This window comes from Topomyia yanbarensis, chromosome 3, assembly GCF_030247195.1.
Source record: "Topomyia yanbarensis strain Yona2022 chromosome 3, ASM3024719v1, whole genome shotgun sequence".
Taxonomy (NCBI): domain Eukaryota; kingdom Metazoa; phylum Arthropoda; class Insecta; order Diptera; family Culicidae; genus Topomyia; species Topomyia yanbarensis.
Window position 1 is genome coordinate 104,097,733 of NC_080672.1, and position 18,533 is coordinate 104,116,265.

General features: G+C 39.3%; 1 protein-coding gene across 5 annotated transcripts in view; it reads right to left on the minus strand.

The window, feature by feature from the left end:
* Positions 1 to 18,533, minus strand: part of LOC131691787 (myosin-IIIb-like) — a 306,173-nt gene that overhangs the window by 101,299 nt on the left and 186,341 nt on the right. The gene's annotated exons all lie outside the window — the stretch shown is intronic.

The window sequence follows — 18,533 nt, forward strand, 5'->3', positions numbered from 1 at the left end:
TTTTCGCAAACTACAATATAAGACATGTAATAATGATTGAATTGAAAGAGTCAACTTCTTTATAACATAATGCCAATTAATTAAAATTAAATATTGAAATTGCTGCTAAAGACGCGAAATAGTTTGTTTTTATATTGCATATCTGGAATTTCAAGTAGCATTTCACATGGAATTTCACGTGTAATTTCAAGTAGGATATCACGTGGAATTTTGCGTGGAATCTAACGTGGAATTTAACGAGGAATTTACGGCAAAATTTCGTATGGAGTTTTACATGCAATTTCACGTTAAATTTTACTAGGAATTTCGCATTAAACTTCACTTGGAATTTACATGACATTTTATGAGATATTCCGCTTTGAATTTCGAGTGGAATTCCACGTGAAATTTCACGCTGAATTTCACTTGAAATTTAACATGGATTACACGTGGAAATAGCGTTAAATTCAACGTGGAACATCACGAGAAATTTTACGTGAAACTCCGCGTTGAATTTTCCGTGGAATTCCACATGGAATTTCATGTAAAATTTCACAATGGACTTCACACTGAATTCACGTGGAGTTTTATGTGGAATTCCACTTGAAATTTCACGAGGAATTTCACGTCGAATTCATGTAAATTTCTACGCATTATTTCAGGTGTAGCGTAAAATATCACGTTGGACTTCACGTAGCATTTCGCATGGGATTGACGAAGCATTTTATGTAGAATCACGTGAAATTTTACGCGGAATTTCTGATGCAATTCCTTGTAGAATTTCACGTGGAATTTCATATGGATTTCAAGTGGAATTTAAGGTTGTATTTCATGTGAAATATTGCGAGGGATCTTGACATGGAATATCACGCGGGATTCCACGCAGAATTTCACGCGCAAATCAGGTTGAATTCCACGTGGAATTTCATGCGAAGTTTCAAGAGAGTAGAGCTTTATGTGAAATTTCACTTTGAATTTCACGTGAAATTTCTTATGGAACTTCATGTTAAATTTCGCATAGAATTTCATGAGAACGTTAAATTTTTCATAAAATTTCACATGGAATTTTGCGTGGAATTTCGCATGAAATTTAACGTAGAATCAACGTGGGTTTTCACATGGAATCCACGTTAAATTTTCCGTGGCATTGCACATGAAATTTCGCGTGGAATTAAACGTTGAACTTTATATGAAATTTCGCGTTGAATTTCCAATGAAATTTCCAGTGGAATTTCACATGGATTTTCGCGTGGAATTTCACGTGGATTTTCACATGAAATTATATGTAATTTCAGGCAATTTTACATAATTCCATATGAAATTTTGCGTGGAATATCGCATAGTATTGAACTTGGGATTTTTTGAGGAATTTTGCGCATATGTTTCCAAGAAATTTCCCGCGTAATCATATGAAATTTCACACGGAGTTTCACGAGAAATTTTCGCGTGGATATCTGCGTGAAATCTCACCTGAAATTTGACGTAACATTTCACATAAAACTTTTCGGGTTAGAATTTGCGTGAGATCCGAGTTAAAATGAAAATGGAATTTAGTATGCTACATGGAATTTGCTGTGAAACTTCACGAGATTTTTCACTTGGAATTGCACGTTCGAAATTCATATGCTGTTTCGTGTGGTATTTTACATGGAGTAACACGTGAAATTTACGTGGGATTCAAGTTTAATTTCACGTGAAATTTTATTTGGTAATTCACGTGGAATGCAAAGTGAAACTTTACGTTGAATTTCATAAGAAATTCCACGAGGAATTTAAATTGGAATTTCACGTGGAATTTTATGTACAGTGCCATGTGAAATTTCACGCGGAATTTCACATGAAATTTTTCTTGGAAATTCTCATGGAACTTAAAATGACCCTTTGCATAGAATTCCAAGGGTAATTTCATCTGGAATATCACATGGAGTTTCCCTGGAATTTCACGTGGAATTTATAGTGGAATTTATAGTGGAATTTCAAGTAAGCTTGGAATTTTACGTGGATTTCCACAAGAAATTTCACGTGGACTTTTACATGAAATTGCACACGGAATTTCAAGTGAATTTTCGCGTGGGATTTGCATGGAGCTTTACATGGAATATGACGTGGGATTCCAGTGGAATTACACATGCAATTCCGGCTGGATCACAAAATTTCACACGAGTTTTCACGTGGAGTTTCTCATAGAACTTCACTTTAAATTTCACATAGAATTTCACGTTAATATGTACGTGTAATGTCACGTAGAATTTCACGTTAAATTTCTTACGACCAATTTCTTCACTGGATGAAAACCGGTTTTCGCTGAAAACCAGTTTTCAAGTTGCTGGTAACCAATTAGTCGAAAACTGGTTTTCAACGAAATCCGGTTTTTATCCAAGTGCAGAATTTGGCCGTTATTGAAGTTCACATAGGATTTCACATGGAATATCGCGTGGAATTTCGTATGGAATTGTTCGTGTTATTCCAGATGGAATTCCACATGGAGCTTTACGTGGGCTTTCACGTGGAGTTTCACGCAAAGTTTCATGCGGAATTTTACGCGAAATTTCATATGAATTTTAATGAGGAATTTTACATTGAAATTGACGTGGGATTTCACGTAAAATTAGCGTTTAATTTGGTGCTTCACTAAAAATTCGCGCAGATTTCCACCTGAAATTTGCGCAACATTTCACATGGAATTTCACGAGGGAAGTCATGTTAAATTACACGTGAAATTCCGCAAAAGTTTTTGTGCTAATTTCGAATGAAATTTCACGTTGATTTTCAAGTGGAATTTCGCATATAATTTCACAGGGAACATCGCTTGAAATTTCACAGTTGACGTAGAATTTTACATAGGATTTCACACGGAATTTTACGTGGAACTTCACATGGAACTTCATGTGGAATTCAACGTGGAATCTCCCATGAAATTGAATGTTGAGCGTTACGTGGATTTTCATTGAGAGAGGGATTCAAGCTAAATTTCACCTGGTATTTCACGTGGAACTTTACATGGAATCCTTTATGTAGTTTCACGTGAAATTTCACGTAGAAATTCAGATGAGACTAAAGTCCAATATTACGTGAATTTTTATGTGCTATTTAACGTGGAATTTAATGTGAGATTTTTGCTTAGAATTTCAAAGGATTTTAACATAGAAATTCTGCGCTCGAAAATTTGCGTGGACTTTCATGTGGAATTTTGAGCAGAATTTTACCTGGAATTTTATTTGGAACTTTTTGAGGTATTCCACGTGTAATTTCCAATGGAATTACACATTGAGTTGCACGTGGTATTTCACGTAAAATTTCATGCAGAATTTTACTTGGCATTTCATGTTTAATTTCGCGTGGAATTTCAAGCAAATTTAACGTCGAGTTTAACGTGGAATTTCACATGGACTTTCATGTGGGATTTTGCGTGGAATTTCGCATGGAAATTTACGTAAAATTTGATGTGAAATTTTTCGTAAGATTGCATGTGTATTCTCACGTGTAGTTTCACGTGGAAATGCATGCGGTATTTCTCGTGAAATTTTACGCGAAATTCCAAGTAGAGTTTCACATGGATTCTCAGGTGGAATTTCTGGTAGAATGTTACGTATATTTTCACGTTGATTTTTTCGTGAAATTTTACGTGGAAATGCAAAAGACAAACGTTTCTTGCAAGGTTTCAATATTGTACAGTTTTGACCGTTATTAACTCTTTTGCGATCCTTGTATCTGAACATGTGCGGATTTCATTTCTTTTGCGCATAGTTTATTCTTTCCTCGTATGACAATTCGAGAAAATATTAACGAGCTATATTATAGTGTGATCATAGCATACCCGAAAAAACTTACTCTTTTTTGATTAAAAACCGTCACTTAAGTTTCTGCCAACCGCGCGACTGAATTCCAGCAAACATTTCCAGCCTGTAAATTCACCAATATGAACTATTGTATTTAACGGTGATTCATATACTTTTTGCGTTGCAGGATGCTTGCTAATCTCAACTTTCCGATAGACCTTGATTTTTGAATAAATTTTTGTTTCCTCTGCCTCAGTTTGGTATTATTATCTACTATGCATCCAAAAACCATGACAACTGCAGGGAACCTTCGACAACAAATCAATCAGTCCATTTTATTCTAACCTTAGAGAATGTCTTTTTGGTGGTATCCAACGAGGAAAACAGATCGAAATGGTGCGTTAGGCGAAAGCAATTATGTGAAAAAAATCCCTCCAGAGGCAGGATTCGAACCTGCAACCCTTGGGATTTCTGCCCAATGCACAAACCCAGAAAGAACACATTATCGCATTGGCGACAGTGATCGTACCCTGTCTCTAAAGCGAGAACACACACAACTGCAGCTGGCACTCAACACACTTGATCTATTTAATTTTCCTTGCTAGATACCAAGGCCCGGGTTTTTATTATTGTCTTGTGTCTAATTTTGGCTCCTTACCCATCGTTCTTCAGTAGGTGACAGAGCTAATGAAGATTTTCGATCTCTGCTCTGCTCAGTTTACAGAGTTATTACGGGAGCGAACCCACCGCTCGAATAAATCAAATAATTAATTTTATTGTTGGTTTTCGCCTTAAGTGTAAACCCCTTATTTAAGACTTAAGGATTTGTGCATTGTGCTGGAGTCCCAAGGGTTGCAGGTTCGGATCCTGCTTGTGGGGGAATTTTTCACATAATTGCTTTCGCTTTACGCACCATTTCGATCTGTTTTCCCCGTTGGATACCACTAAAAAGTGTCAAATAAGGTATGTATTAACATCAAAAACCAAAAAAAATGAATCATTTGTTTGGAGAATGTTTTTTTCATGCGCACGTTTTGTTTCGCTAAAAGATATTTTTCATAACACTACTCAAAAGAATATTGCATTAAAATTACCGAGTTCGCTATTTACTTATTTTTCTTGTTGGTACGTAAATCTAAAATTTCTATAATGTTATAAACAAACAGATTTCATTCATTCAATACTGAATTTTAGAAAAAAAACTTGCCCAGACGCAACCTTTCTAAAATCCCTAAAACCAAGTTTGGGTGATCTAAATACATGAAATCGATTCCCAGTATATTATACATGAAGAAAACACATTTTGGAGATTCTTACTTAGCTTAGAGTTATTGAATAAAGTCGCTTTTTTCAACTTCACGGCTCAATGCGTTAGCTTGACTGAGCCGAGGATCTTTTTATATATTTTCAATGACCATCCGAATCTTGTGCGCTTAAGTCACTGTTGTGCGTGGAGATCCTTCTTCGTCGCGGAGGAGCATTAGCTACGCCACATAATGAAGTTTGTCGATCTACCGGTGTAGCTATGTTGCGGTGTCTGCATTGGCTGATTGTGAAAAATGGTACGCCTATTCAATTAGGAAAGAATAGATTTGAACACCCGTATTAATAATATCTAAGGAAATTCGTTGGAAATACATGGTACGAAGTTTCTCCGAATTTTTTTTAACCCTTCACATGAAGGTGTTCGGTATTAGACGGCGCCAGAACGAAAAATCTTCTTCATATATATCTTGATCCTAACGTTGTTATGTTCGACGAAATGTTTGTTGTTGTACCTGATGAAGCTCAACGCCTCAACCAAATTACTGAACGTTTTCAGAACTGCACTAGGTATGTGGTGAAATTCTATATGGAAGACTTCCGTGGACTTAAGCGCCATGATCCATTACAGCAATGTTTCCATCTTCCGAATAGTAGTTCTAACGCGAATTTGTTCTAAGTCCATAACAATGGTATTTCCCGGCAAACCCCCTTTTTTCTTTCGTTCACTAGATTTCACTTCCCATCCAGCGGTAACGACATTATACTGTTTACACCAATGAAGCGCATTTTCATTTTCAAATGCAAACTTTTAGTTGAATATACCGCACCCAAGATTCAAACTCAATGCCTTGCTCAATAATTTTCCTTGAAGTTGACGGGATTTTCATGACGAAACTGAAATCCTTCATATTAATTTTATACTTTTTCGTTCACCAACCAAAGCCGTCATCTACTTTGTAATAGCTGAGCTGACTAAATCTGACGATAAAAACCAAACACCACGCGGACTGTGCCTGATGGAGGTGAGCGATAGCGCTTCGTTGCAGAATGGTGTACAGATTTTTTTCAATAGAGTTGGTCAGCTTATTAATGGCAAACTTCAGTTAAATGATAAAATATTTATTATTTTCAAGAGTACATGAACAGTATGAAGTATGTTCAGGGTAGTTTGGCTTGAATAACCTAATCGGTGCCCCAGTAGAGAGATATTCACAGGACCAATAAAGTTGAAAATGAATGAAAAATGATTGAGCGGCTGGGAAGCTTGAATGAATGATGCAGCTAACAACTGCGGTTTAGGCATAGTAGTGCACGATTTGAGATTCTTTCCTTCTTCAAGTTGAAACAAACCTGTTGCAAATTAGCTATGCTCTGGTTTATACGGTGGATAAGCAACAAAGCCGCATGTCGGATTGGTTGCTTGCATTATTGACAGCTAGAGATGAGAAGGTAGACTGAAAGTAGCGTTCTATATACTTTTTTTCTAAATTGGATATTCTTACGGAATTTCAGAAGTGGAATCGCAAGAGCAAAACAAAAATATATAGCTGCAACGGGGTGTATCCCATTAAGCATTAATACGTTAGGCATAAGGACGTTTGGCATACTTACGTTAGGCATAATGGACGTTAGGCATAAAGACGTTAGGGATAATGGACGATTGGCATAAAGGACGTTAGGCATAAATTATGATATTGAAGTATAATTGTAAAGAACACTTTTGGCGTTGACGGCCTCGGGTCGTAATAGCTCAAATGCTTGAAATTTTTTATATTGTAGAATTACTCTGGAAGCTGATCAAATTCGATCAACATTTTATTATATTGTATATACTTGAAGAAATCTTCACTCATATAAAAGATGCATAACGAATGCGAACAACCGATAAATTGCACATGACTAAAATAAGCTAAACATTCTAATGTATTAGGGTAGAAATTACGCACATTAACCCTTTCATGCCCATGCTGTTTATAAACAACAACGTTTTTAAAGATCTATAACTTCTGATTTAGGCAGAATTTACTCACAAAACCAAGTAAGACTAGTAACTGGGACGATCACCTTTCATTTCCGCGCTAAAAGTCCCTAGAACTGAAGTTATTGCTATTAGCCTGATAGAACTCCGCTAGAGCAGTGCTACCAGAGATATTTTCAGTTAGCGTTGATAAATGGAATTTTGATATATCTTTTTTTATTACTCATTGTTATTGAAAACTGCTAAAGCGCATCAATTTGGACCGTCTTCGACTATCTTTTCGTAGCATATTTCGTTTTGGTAATTCGTCACAGTACACCAAAAAACTCTCCCTATTGAAAATTTTCTACGAGAATTGTATTGAGCATCGGAAGGTAAATATTGAGCAGCCTCCAGCACGGGTTTTCAAAATGGGTTCTTCAATTTTTGTTAAACCCCATGAACGCTAGAAACGATTTGGGAATGAAAGGGTTAACTTAGATTAGATCCTACATGCATGCATGGTGTAATTGTCCAAGAAGAACATATATAACCTTGAAGAACAACTCATGAAAGAAATAATGAAGCATTTTATTATTCATTCAACGAATATACGAATATTTCTGCTTCTATATTGATTATCTCTCATATTATTAAGGTCAATGATTATATATTCGATGCCATAAAAAATAGTACTACTGAAATTATCTGCTACTGAAATCTTCGTCCCGTTTTCTTAATCAATGGCGAAATGGATAAGAAACCGACGACTTTTTCTGTTGCTTCCTGCTAATCTCTGCTTATCTTATTCTCCATTAAAATGACGGCGTTGTCACGCCACCCCATAGAGAGGAAATTCGGATCATTCCACTTACTAATTGACATAGCTGAATTTGGTACAACGTCACGATACTGTTGGACTTAATTGTCTACTTTCATAAACTGGAATTTATTAAGAACTGCAACTGCAACTGAATTCTAACTGCGGATCGTGGAAAATAGTGCAAACCTACTACAACATCTCTTCTAACACCAGTAAATTATGCAATTCTCGTCACACCTAATCACAATCTAACCAACATAACTCTAGTTGAGATGGAGTATGTTCAAAGATAGATAAACGGGGTGCTCTAATTAGGTATAACATCCGAACGACGTCTCTCGAATGAAGCAGTTAAAAAGGTCGTTAAACAAACAGTGCAACTCATGTTACATCATTTCTTAGCGCACAACATGAATCGTGACTTTTGTCATCGTAAGTCACTCTGGTGAAAAAAAATTTCTAGGTTAGTGGAAGTGTTATGGCATAATTTTAACAACCTTTTCTTTCCTCCAAAAACATAAAATCTCTCACCTGTGGAATGCACCACTTTCTGGTACTGCAACAACGTCCGATCATGTAACATCCGCCTCAGTCAGTACAGTACCCAGCTTATATCTACATCACCCACCACACCCACCCATCCACCATTCCCGTAAACGCCAACGTGCCCAGCAAAACGAAGCAGCGAGTTTACTCGAGCGAGACGACCAGTAGGTACCCTCTATTGATAGTCCCCAACAACCTGCAGAGCGGTAGGAACACTAAACAAAAGCAATAGTGAAAGTGAAAAATTCTCGCGTATCTACAGTACCTGTCAAACTGACCGTGCATTATAATGTGTCCAACATCAATCGAGCTGCCAATAGCGTTACACATAAGTAGATACAAATGCCGTGCCGAAGCAATGATGGGACGGGGGAAGGGGCTCTTGGGTATGCAAATTGCATACAACAATGTTTGACATGGAAACGGTAACGGTTCATGTGGGTGGGTACTTTCGCGATTGGAAGTTGCTGCTTCAGTTCGCACAGGAAATTTGTCGTTCGCGGCAAACGGAAAGCGCCGAACGCTAAGCTAGCTAGGAAATCTAAGCTCTAAATTTTAAACTATTGAAGTGATTGATGCGAACTGCTTAATGACTCAACCGTGCATTGATGGAAGGCAGTTCTGGATGACTTCTTCGAAACAGTGGTGTTTGTCATGGTTGAGCGGTTTAACTAGCCAAAATAGGCATCGGCACTGCTGTGTTAAATAGGATGTAATGAGGCAGTTCATTTTAATTTTGAATCTTGATAGCATGAATGCAGCTCGTCTTCTTTAAACGAAAGATATCCATCAGCTCGTTAGTCGTAGGATACTTGTTTCGCTACACAGTGGAAGGAAACTCAACTTTGTGTTGGGCAGGTTAAATTTATAAATTCAGTATGGATTCAAAATCGTGTCGAAAGAATGAATTACCGGATCACTTCAGGAAAGAAAATATTTTAGAATGAATATAAAATTAATGTACTCAATGATATTTTGTTCAGAAAACCAGAGGTCTAGCACAGATTGAAACACCACGGCAATATCTGACGCTGAAGCTTTCGGGACAGTGTAATTAAACCTCTACCATAGAGATAGCACTCGACTCACCTAGATCCCTTTGTTTCGTTCGTAACGCAGGAATATGAAGTATTAGGTGTTCTAATCTTACGAAATCTATTTGTTAGGAGTCTGGCAACTCTTCTTATTGCTTTTTATTGAGCTACAGTGAAAACTTTCAAATTGGTGCAGTTTTTTTGAAAAAATACACGACGATTTTCTTATGGACAATAAAATTAGCTGGATTTTGAAAAAATACTCTACATCCTATATATTGGTCATGAAAATTTGTAAAAGTAACGATTTTTGTCTGAAAACTTGGTTTATGAGTGGCAAGAATTACAAAGATAAAAATAAGTGAATTTAACCTGCACACGTTGTATGTGGACAGCAACGTTTTTAAACAGATATAACTTTCGATTGAGGCAAGATTTGCTCGCAAAAATAAGTAAGCAAATGTGACTATTACATTCCATTTGAATATTAATAGTTACAATGATTAGTTTTAGAACTGGTTATTGCAGTTAGTCTGATTGCATTCCGATGGAGCAGTGGTGCCAGAGATAGTTTACGTTGACGACGGAAAATGAATTTTTCATATATCTTCGTTATGCTGAAATATTATTGAAAACTGATCAAACTTATCAATTTAGACTGTCTTTGGTTGCTTTTTCCACGTAATTGGACTATTGTAAACATTCTAGAAGAATTGTATTGACCCGTGGAAGGTAAAAATAGAGCAGCTTCTAGCACTGCCAGGGCAGCACCTATCTTTATGAACAAGACTTTTAGTATTTCTTAAGCCCACCATTTTCAAGGGAAAATAGTTTTGAAACCCTACATGCACTAGAAAAAAGTTGGATATGAAAGGGTCAAAGCGGTAGCAACATAGTTGCCATCGCCTGTTTAAAAACGTCAGTTTTCCTATTGTTTGATGTGCTTCAAAAGGGATTGGTGGAAATATAAAGACAAATCGAGCCAAATCAGAAATTCACAGATAAATGAAGGTGGTTTACTGCTTATTACCTGATTAACAAGAAATCACCCCTGGATTTTAAGGATATATTGAAAAATGAGACAACAGATTACAAAAGTACGTTCTAGAACGCAATTTATTTAAAAACTGGTGTAAAGTTTCAAATTGATATAAGTTGAGAATTGGTATAGATACATTATAACATAGAGGCAGGCCCGTGCGCAAAGGGCGTGCTAAGAATGAGGAGGGGGGGGGGGGGTTAACACTTCTTCCAATGAAGGCTTTCAATTGTTTTTGAAATTTTCCTGAGCAGAAAAAAAGTCGGTCAACGAGCTTACAACATTAGCTAAGGATGAAAAACAACGAGCAATACGAAGTCAGAAACAATCGGAATATTTTAGATTATCCAGCAAAATATCACCGCCGGTCAACTGTCTTTGTGCCTGTGGGCTAATTGGTTTACGAAAACGGGAATCGGTATCGGCAGAAATTCCGCTGCCAGGGAACTCTCAGCACCAGCTAAATAGGACCAGATAAATAGGAACAAGTCGCGCCAAGAACGATAAGAAACCCTGGAAGGTAGTTGTTAAGACATGTAGGTCATTAAGGTAAGCACCTCTGGATCGTTTCGCGTCTCGGCAGGCTACGATATGTACAGCACACCTCAGCAAGTGACTGCGTAAGGATGAGTGCTGGGAAGAACAAGAGGTTTAGGTTGATTCGGTAAGGTTAGTATAAATCACTGCAATAAGAAGGCGGCACTACCGAATATGATTCAACCATAGGATCTGATGATTAAACTATATAGTAGGGTGGCACGAGGATGTATGAAAAAATTGAATACCGCAGAACCAAGTTAGAAAAAATCGTAATTCCTCAACGAACTCCTACGCCAAATCTGAATCAAATCTGTTGGAGCATGTTTTAGCACAAATGATTCTAAGTTTGTATGGAGTTTACTATGAGAAAATAATACATTTTCATTAAATTCATAAATATGCCGCCTGGTGCCTCTGAAAAATATATTGTATGCTACATTCTATAGATGCAGTCAAGTAGAACAACTTCTTCTAAAGACAGTTCATAGCTATGACAACTGGTTCATGAGTTATTCCAAAATTAAACTTTTGATACCCTGAAAGTTATGAAAATAGTGCTGCCTCTGGCTACCCGGCGAGCTGAACCTTCAATCAAGTGAACCTTGACGTATTTGTTGTAGTCACCAGTTATACCGTTGGTGTTAAGCAGAAATATAGTCCAGATGGTATCATCCGAAACATGTGATCTAAAGGACTTTGGATCGAATTGTATCAGAATTATTTTAATGTATTTTTTTGCATACAATAATATACGTTGAGCAAATTAAAATTAAAACGAGACTGAAGCGGGAAAGGTTCCCGTTAGTTTGAAGCTCAACTGATGTTCACCACATCCCTGGGGAGCTGAAAATGGAACTGCTATAGAGTTCCACGTAAACTGAAGGTAGGTTAATTGAGTAAACCGGGCAGTATCTGTCACTATACGCCAGCAAGAGTGTCTCCGACCATGAAGCACTATTTGAATTTAACCAAAACTTTTGAACGAATCATCCAGGGATTAAGATTGGAGTAGCACCGTGAATATAACGTTAGAACATAACTTTGCTAAAAGAAAATAACACGTCAGAAATAATGGTTACGATCTCCCTTGTTATTTTATTTGAAAATAACAATTCTACATAATAACGTTCCCGCTTCACAGGCAGCAAAAAAAAATTAAAACATTAAAAAATTAAGAACCGAACTCATGTTCTTCAGATTGTCTATTTATGATGCTCGCATCTGAACTATAAAACCACCTATGTTGATAGCTGCCTAATTCGGTTTATGGCTACCACATCACGGTTAACTTGATTGAAGTATCAGCCAGAGTATCCAGATGAATTCAATTTGCACCAACGATGTAGACACCTACGCATTGTATAAAGAATAACATTTTAACCAGAACTCGCATCCTATTACACTCTTCGGGTAAGTTGCACACGGTACTCTTATCTACCGGAATTAACATAGCATATATTTTTAGAATACATAGGAACGTGCCTATGAAGTATTAAATAATGTGGATCGTTTATCCATGTTAAATCACATACAAACTTTAAACCATTTGTGTTAAAATATAGTGCAACCTAACAAATCAACATTTTGCATGGTTGAATGAGGTCGTATAGCGAATAGTTTTAGATCGGTTCTACTGAATTCTAAAATTTGTGCCACCCTACTATATAGTTGAATTTTTTTTTTGTGTAGCTTTCAAATGGTTTACAATATCGCTTTGATGTCTATAGGAACGTTATAGGAAATGTTATGGGCCTTACGAAAAACTAATTGTTGTTGATGGAAAATCGCTAATAACTTCTGAAAAGGTCGTAATAAAACAAAATAATTATGTTGTTAAAACAAAATTTAAATTATCTCGAGCACTACATTTCAGAAAATTTTTGTTATAAGCATTTTGATTTGAAATGGCGTTTAGAATCATATTCAAAAATAAAATTGTACTTTTGACTGCGAATAGCATGAATTATAAAAATTTGTCAAAAGTTGTTATTAGAAAATCTTTTTTATTAAAAGCTTCTCTATGATCCAAATACACTGCAAAAGATTCTTTTATGTCTTTAAAACGATAAACATTAGACTTTTGACAATTTATGATAGGGTAACGCGAATAACTTTTAAAAAGGGCATAATTACATGAATTAATTGTTTTTGTTGAGCAAAATTTCAAATATCTCAAAAACTGTCGCATTTTGGAAGATATTTGTTAAATGCATTTTGATTTAAAATGATACTTAGAATTATATTCTGTAATAAAATTACAGTTTTGTATGTCAATTAGTATGAAATTTAAAAACATGTATAAAGTTATTGTCAGAAAAACTTTTTTGCTGATTATTTCTCCATCATGAAATGAACAACATTTAAAATGCTTCTTTTCACTTTAGATTTTTGTTGACAAAATATAAAAAATTAGAAAAAACGGTTTTTTGTAATTTAAATTTTTATCATAAATTTTTTTTAGTGCATATTTTTTCGTGCAGAAGTATTCATTACCTGTAACTCGTTCTGAGATAGTTTAACTGTATAAAATAGTGTAAACGAAAAAAAAAATTAAATTATAGCACGTAGAAACGTTTACGCCCTTTTAAAAAATTACGCTTGAGTCAAAATAATCTTATTGACTGTGGCAAATGTTTAGTCGGTTGAACCTGTAAAGTTTTATCGGAATCTATGATGGTCGGTCACGATTTTAGAGATTTTCGGACGGACCTTCGTGGAATTCCTCGAAGGTGGACCCATCGACTCATCCCAAATGTGTCGGCTTGGGTGCCTAGGAAGCATGGAGAGGCGCACTTCCATTTGACGCAGTTTTTGTTCGGGCACGGATGCTTCCGGAAGTACTTGCACCCCACCGAGTAGCCTATGATTAGGCTAGATCCACCGCCGGGGATTAAACCAAGTAGACCGCGTTGCACAGCTAGCAGTGGGTCGTTGGGGCGCTAGTGAACCGGAAGCTACGCTCCACCCGGAATCGTTGAATAGACTTCAGCACCTACTGGCTGACCCGTTGAGTAAGCTAGAGCCACCGCCGAAAACTAGATCGAGTAGATCAGGACGACGCGGAGAGCTAAATGGCTCACGAAAACGAACATCGGTATCAGGAGAAATCTACCACTCGATTTCGGGAGATCCCTCGCCAGGAAATTCTTCGTCGGAGTAGTCTAGATCCATTGCCGGGGACTAGACCGATTAGTTCGTGAACAAATAAGGGCAGGAGCTAAATGGCTCATCGAGGAAATAGAGCGAAATGGAACGTGAGGGGAACCAAAGAGCATGAATGATTTGCGGTGCTAAATATCACCGGACAGGGAGCCAAAGGGCTCTAGGAGTTGTGATGCGAAAACCAAAAAAGAATCGGTATCGGCAAAATTTTCTTCGCCGGGGAACTCTCCGTCGGTGTAAGCTAAATTCACCACCGAGAACTAGACTGAGTAGACATCGACGAGATACCACCAGTAGCAGGTCGTCGGGGCACCAGCGAACCGGACGCCCTAATCCACCGGAATCGCCGAACTGACCTCGACCCTGTGATTGTTTTCGTAGGAAAAGATCAGTGAGTCTCGACCCACAGCTAGCTCTCCGACTGCCATGGGCTGTGTGGAATGGTGATGAACTAGTAATGAGTCGAGGAGTAGTGCTGTAACCCTACTAAAGAAACTAATTTCTAAGTAGTTGAAGTAGAATGGGTGCTATGCCCATAATACCCCTCCACGAAGTAATGCAGTAAGGTAGTGCCAGGGAGGAATCGGGTTCTAGGCAAGAGCAGTGGTGTTTATCGGGTCGGGTAATGGTAAGCCCAAGCCCGTTTGCTGAGTAGGGTTTTGTACATTTTTTCCTGCAAGAAACTTACACATATGACGTAGACGCGGCGAATCTCTTCGCCAAAAGCGGTTCAACGAGTTCACCACCTCGGCAAACCAACCAGTGCAACAATAGCGCGACCAGGAGAAACAGCAGCCTCAGCACCAGGAGCAGTCTCGACAGCACCAGCAGCCGCAGCTTCAACAGAAGCAGCAAAAGCAGGATGGGAGCGCCTGGGTGAAAATACTAAGCTTGCCGAGTATAGCAGTAGCTAAAAAACTGGTAGACGAACTGCACAAGTTTGTTGATAAAAGGAGTAATGTGCACAAGTACATCCGAACACTGGTCCTGCAGATACAAAAAAATCTCGGATTGGCCGTCATGGAATGGAGAACCTTGGAGCAGAAAGCGGAAGTAACCTGAAAGGAGTTAAGAAGCTCTTGTAAATAAGGCAAACAGTGGTACCACCTAAAGTGGGGGAAACTTACGAGGCGAAAGACAAATCCCAGGGGACGGAAACCGTGTCCCTCTCTACACCGAAGAGGTCAAGAGTTTCAGCAGGTGATGCGAGGACAGGTGGTTCTAAGAAACGCATAGTGACACGCGGATAAATACACCAAACGGGAAGTCGTCGGTAGCACAAAACGGAAGGCGGATAGGTCCGAAAAGCCTTGCGTTTTGTGCTACCTTGTCTTCAATGCAGATGAAGTTACAACGGCATTAGCAAGAGCGTGCGATATAACCATGCCAAGAGAAGGCAATCGCTACAGTCGTCGCCCAGGCTTGTGATGGAATTCGGCGATGGCCGACCTACGTGCATGTTGCCACCAAGCCCGGAAAAAAATGCAGAGAGCCCACAACGTTGCTGAAAGAGATGCTCAAAGACCAGTGTATAAGGCGGCAAGGGCCGCACTTAACAATGAATTAAGCTCAGTAAGAAAGCCTGCCTAGAAGAGCTTTACCGCAACCCCAATTCAAATCCGTGGGGCGTCGGGCGTTATTAAAGTTACGATGGTGAAGATAAAAGGATCGGTAGTACCACCGGGTAGGTGTCCGGAGAGGATGAGAGTCATAGTAGAAGCGCTTTTTCCACAGCATGAACCGACGGCCTGGCCGCCTACGCCATACGGAACTCAGTATGACCGCCAAGAGAAGCTCGGGTAACCAACGAGGAGGTGATAGTGGTAGCAAAACCCTCAAAACCAAGAAGGCCCCGGGACCAGACGGTATCCCCAACGTGGCCCTGAAAACAGCAATCCTAACGAACCCGGATATGTTTATGACTGTCTTGCAAAAGTGCATCGACGATGGTAACTTCCGACATCTTGAAGCGACAAAAGCTGATGCTGTTGTCGAAGCCAGGCAAGCCCCCTGGAGATTCTTTAGCATACAGGCCAATATGCCTGTTGGATATAGTTGGCAAGGTGCTTGAAAGAATAATCCCTAACAGGCTTACAACATACACAAAAGGAGAGAATGGCCTATCCAATATGCAGATCGGTTTCCGGAAAGGTAGAATCCACTGCGGATGCCATACAAATGAAACTATGGAGGCTGCGCAGAAACAAAAGAGAAGAGTAAATCGTTACAGCGGAGTGGTTACACTGGATGTGAAAAACGCCTTCGATAACGTTAGTTGGGCCGCAATCGCCAATTGGCTCCACAAACTGAGAGTTCCCGAGTGCCTCTGTAGGATTTTAAGACGCTACTTCCAGAACTGTCCTACGAAACTGACGCCGGAAAAAAGTAAAACCGTAACAGCGGGCGATCCACAGGGTTCCATACTCGGCCCAACTTTTTAGAATGCTACGTATGGCAGAGCTGAAGCTGAACCCCCCTGGAGCTTGAAGATTGTAGATTTTGCGGATGACGTGGTACTGGTAGTAATCGGCGAAACATTAGAGGAAGTAGAAGTACTCGCAACGGAGGCGATAAATGTTGTGGAAGGTTGGATGCGCGAGAAGTTAGCTCGCAATAATCTCGGTCGGAGAGTGTATCATCAACTCAAAGCCGGAAGTTAGACAACTGGGAGAGATGACCGGTTAAGCTTTAGTAGCCACATCGCCACGCATGCGGGATCATGCCCAAAAATTCGGCGATCAGCAGCAGTAAAATCGACTAACGTATGCGAAATAAAATTTGGACAAAATTCAAAAGGCAATTTTTTTGTAGAAAACCATTTATTAAATGTTCTCTCTGTATGAAAACATTTGTCAGCTTATTAACTTAATGTAGAAAAAAATTGAGCCCATTCAAGAAGCTTTATGATAGTTTACAGGAACTTTTTGCAAAGGGGTCAAAAAAATTGATGTTGGCATATTCTTAATTTCTTTCTTAATTTTGATTATCACGTTTGTTTGTTTTAGGTCGAAAATTATTGGCATATACTCTCTGCTTCAAATTATTCCAGAAATCCTAATTTGGGCGAAATTTTGGTACATTTGGAGATTAATCAGCCTTTGGTACAAAAAGTATGTCGTAATCCTCCAATGCGCCAAAACTTTTTTTGGCATAATAGCTAGGTGCCAGATTGGGCGTTCGCTGCCATTTTGTTCACATGGTATCTCCTATCGGGTCGAAATTAACACTGGATGTTTAAAATAAGTGTGCCTAGAGTATGACGTTTAGTATGATGCCTTGCAACCAGTTGCATTTTTGTTTTAATGCTGGAAGCGTTGTCCAAATTTCATTCCGCATACGTTACTGGCGAGTGTCTCTACATCGATGCTCAGATACGCAGGACCTGCTTGGGCAACGGCATTGCACACGAAGCGGAACATATCTTGGCAGAACAGCACGTTCAGGCTGATGGCCATGCGGGTGTCTAGCGCGTATCGAACTATCTCGTCACAGGCAGCATACGTGATAGCTGGAACGATTCCCATAAACCTTCTACTCAAAGAAGATAGCGAGTGTTATAGCGATCGAGACACGAGAGGAGTCCGTAAACGAACCCGAGCTGACACAACATCAGTGGGATAACGCTGCAAACGATAAATGGACCCAGCGACTAATTCCATGTCTATCGATGTGGGTGAACAGAGCGCACGGTGAGGTGAACTTCCACACGACGCAGTTCTAGTCTGGTCATGGCTGTAGTATCTGAACAGGTTCGGCCACGCGAGTTCGCCGCTCTGCATCGCGTGTGGCGATACAGAGGAAACATCCGAGCACGTGGTCCTTGAATGTCCGCGTTCCATGCACGAGCAAAACGAAATGAAAAACGTCGGTGAATGAACTATATTGCGACGACAAAGAATAATGGGACGCGGTGAACAGAACAGTAGTTTAGATCATGTCAGCGTTTCAACGAAGCTGGCAAGAGGAGCAACGACCAGCAACGTAGCAGTATACGGCCTCGGGTCGTCGACGCGCCGATGAACCGGAAGTTACACTCCAACCGGAATCACCGAACCGACCTTGGCACTTGACAAGTCAGTCTGCGGAAGAGAGATAAAGTAGACAACCGGATGCGACCAGAGTAGGGTAGATTCACCGCCGTGAACTAGGGAGAGCACACACATCGTGGACGGTAGGTCGTCGGCGAGAACTCGTAGGTCGTAGATTTGAACCGGCACCTGACCTCGGCACCTAACCGACCAGGATGGAGACAACGGTTTCTAGAGAAATTCCAACATCGGAAGTAGACTACGCCCACCGCCGAAGACTAGTTCGAGCCTGTGAACTGGAAGTCACCCTCCACCCAGAATCGCAGGACCGACCTCGGCATCTGCCCAGTTAGCATCGGTTTCGGAAGATCTTCTACTGC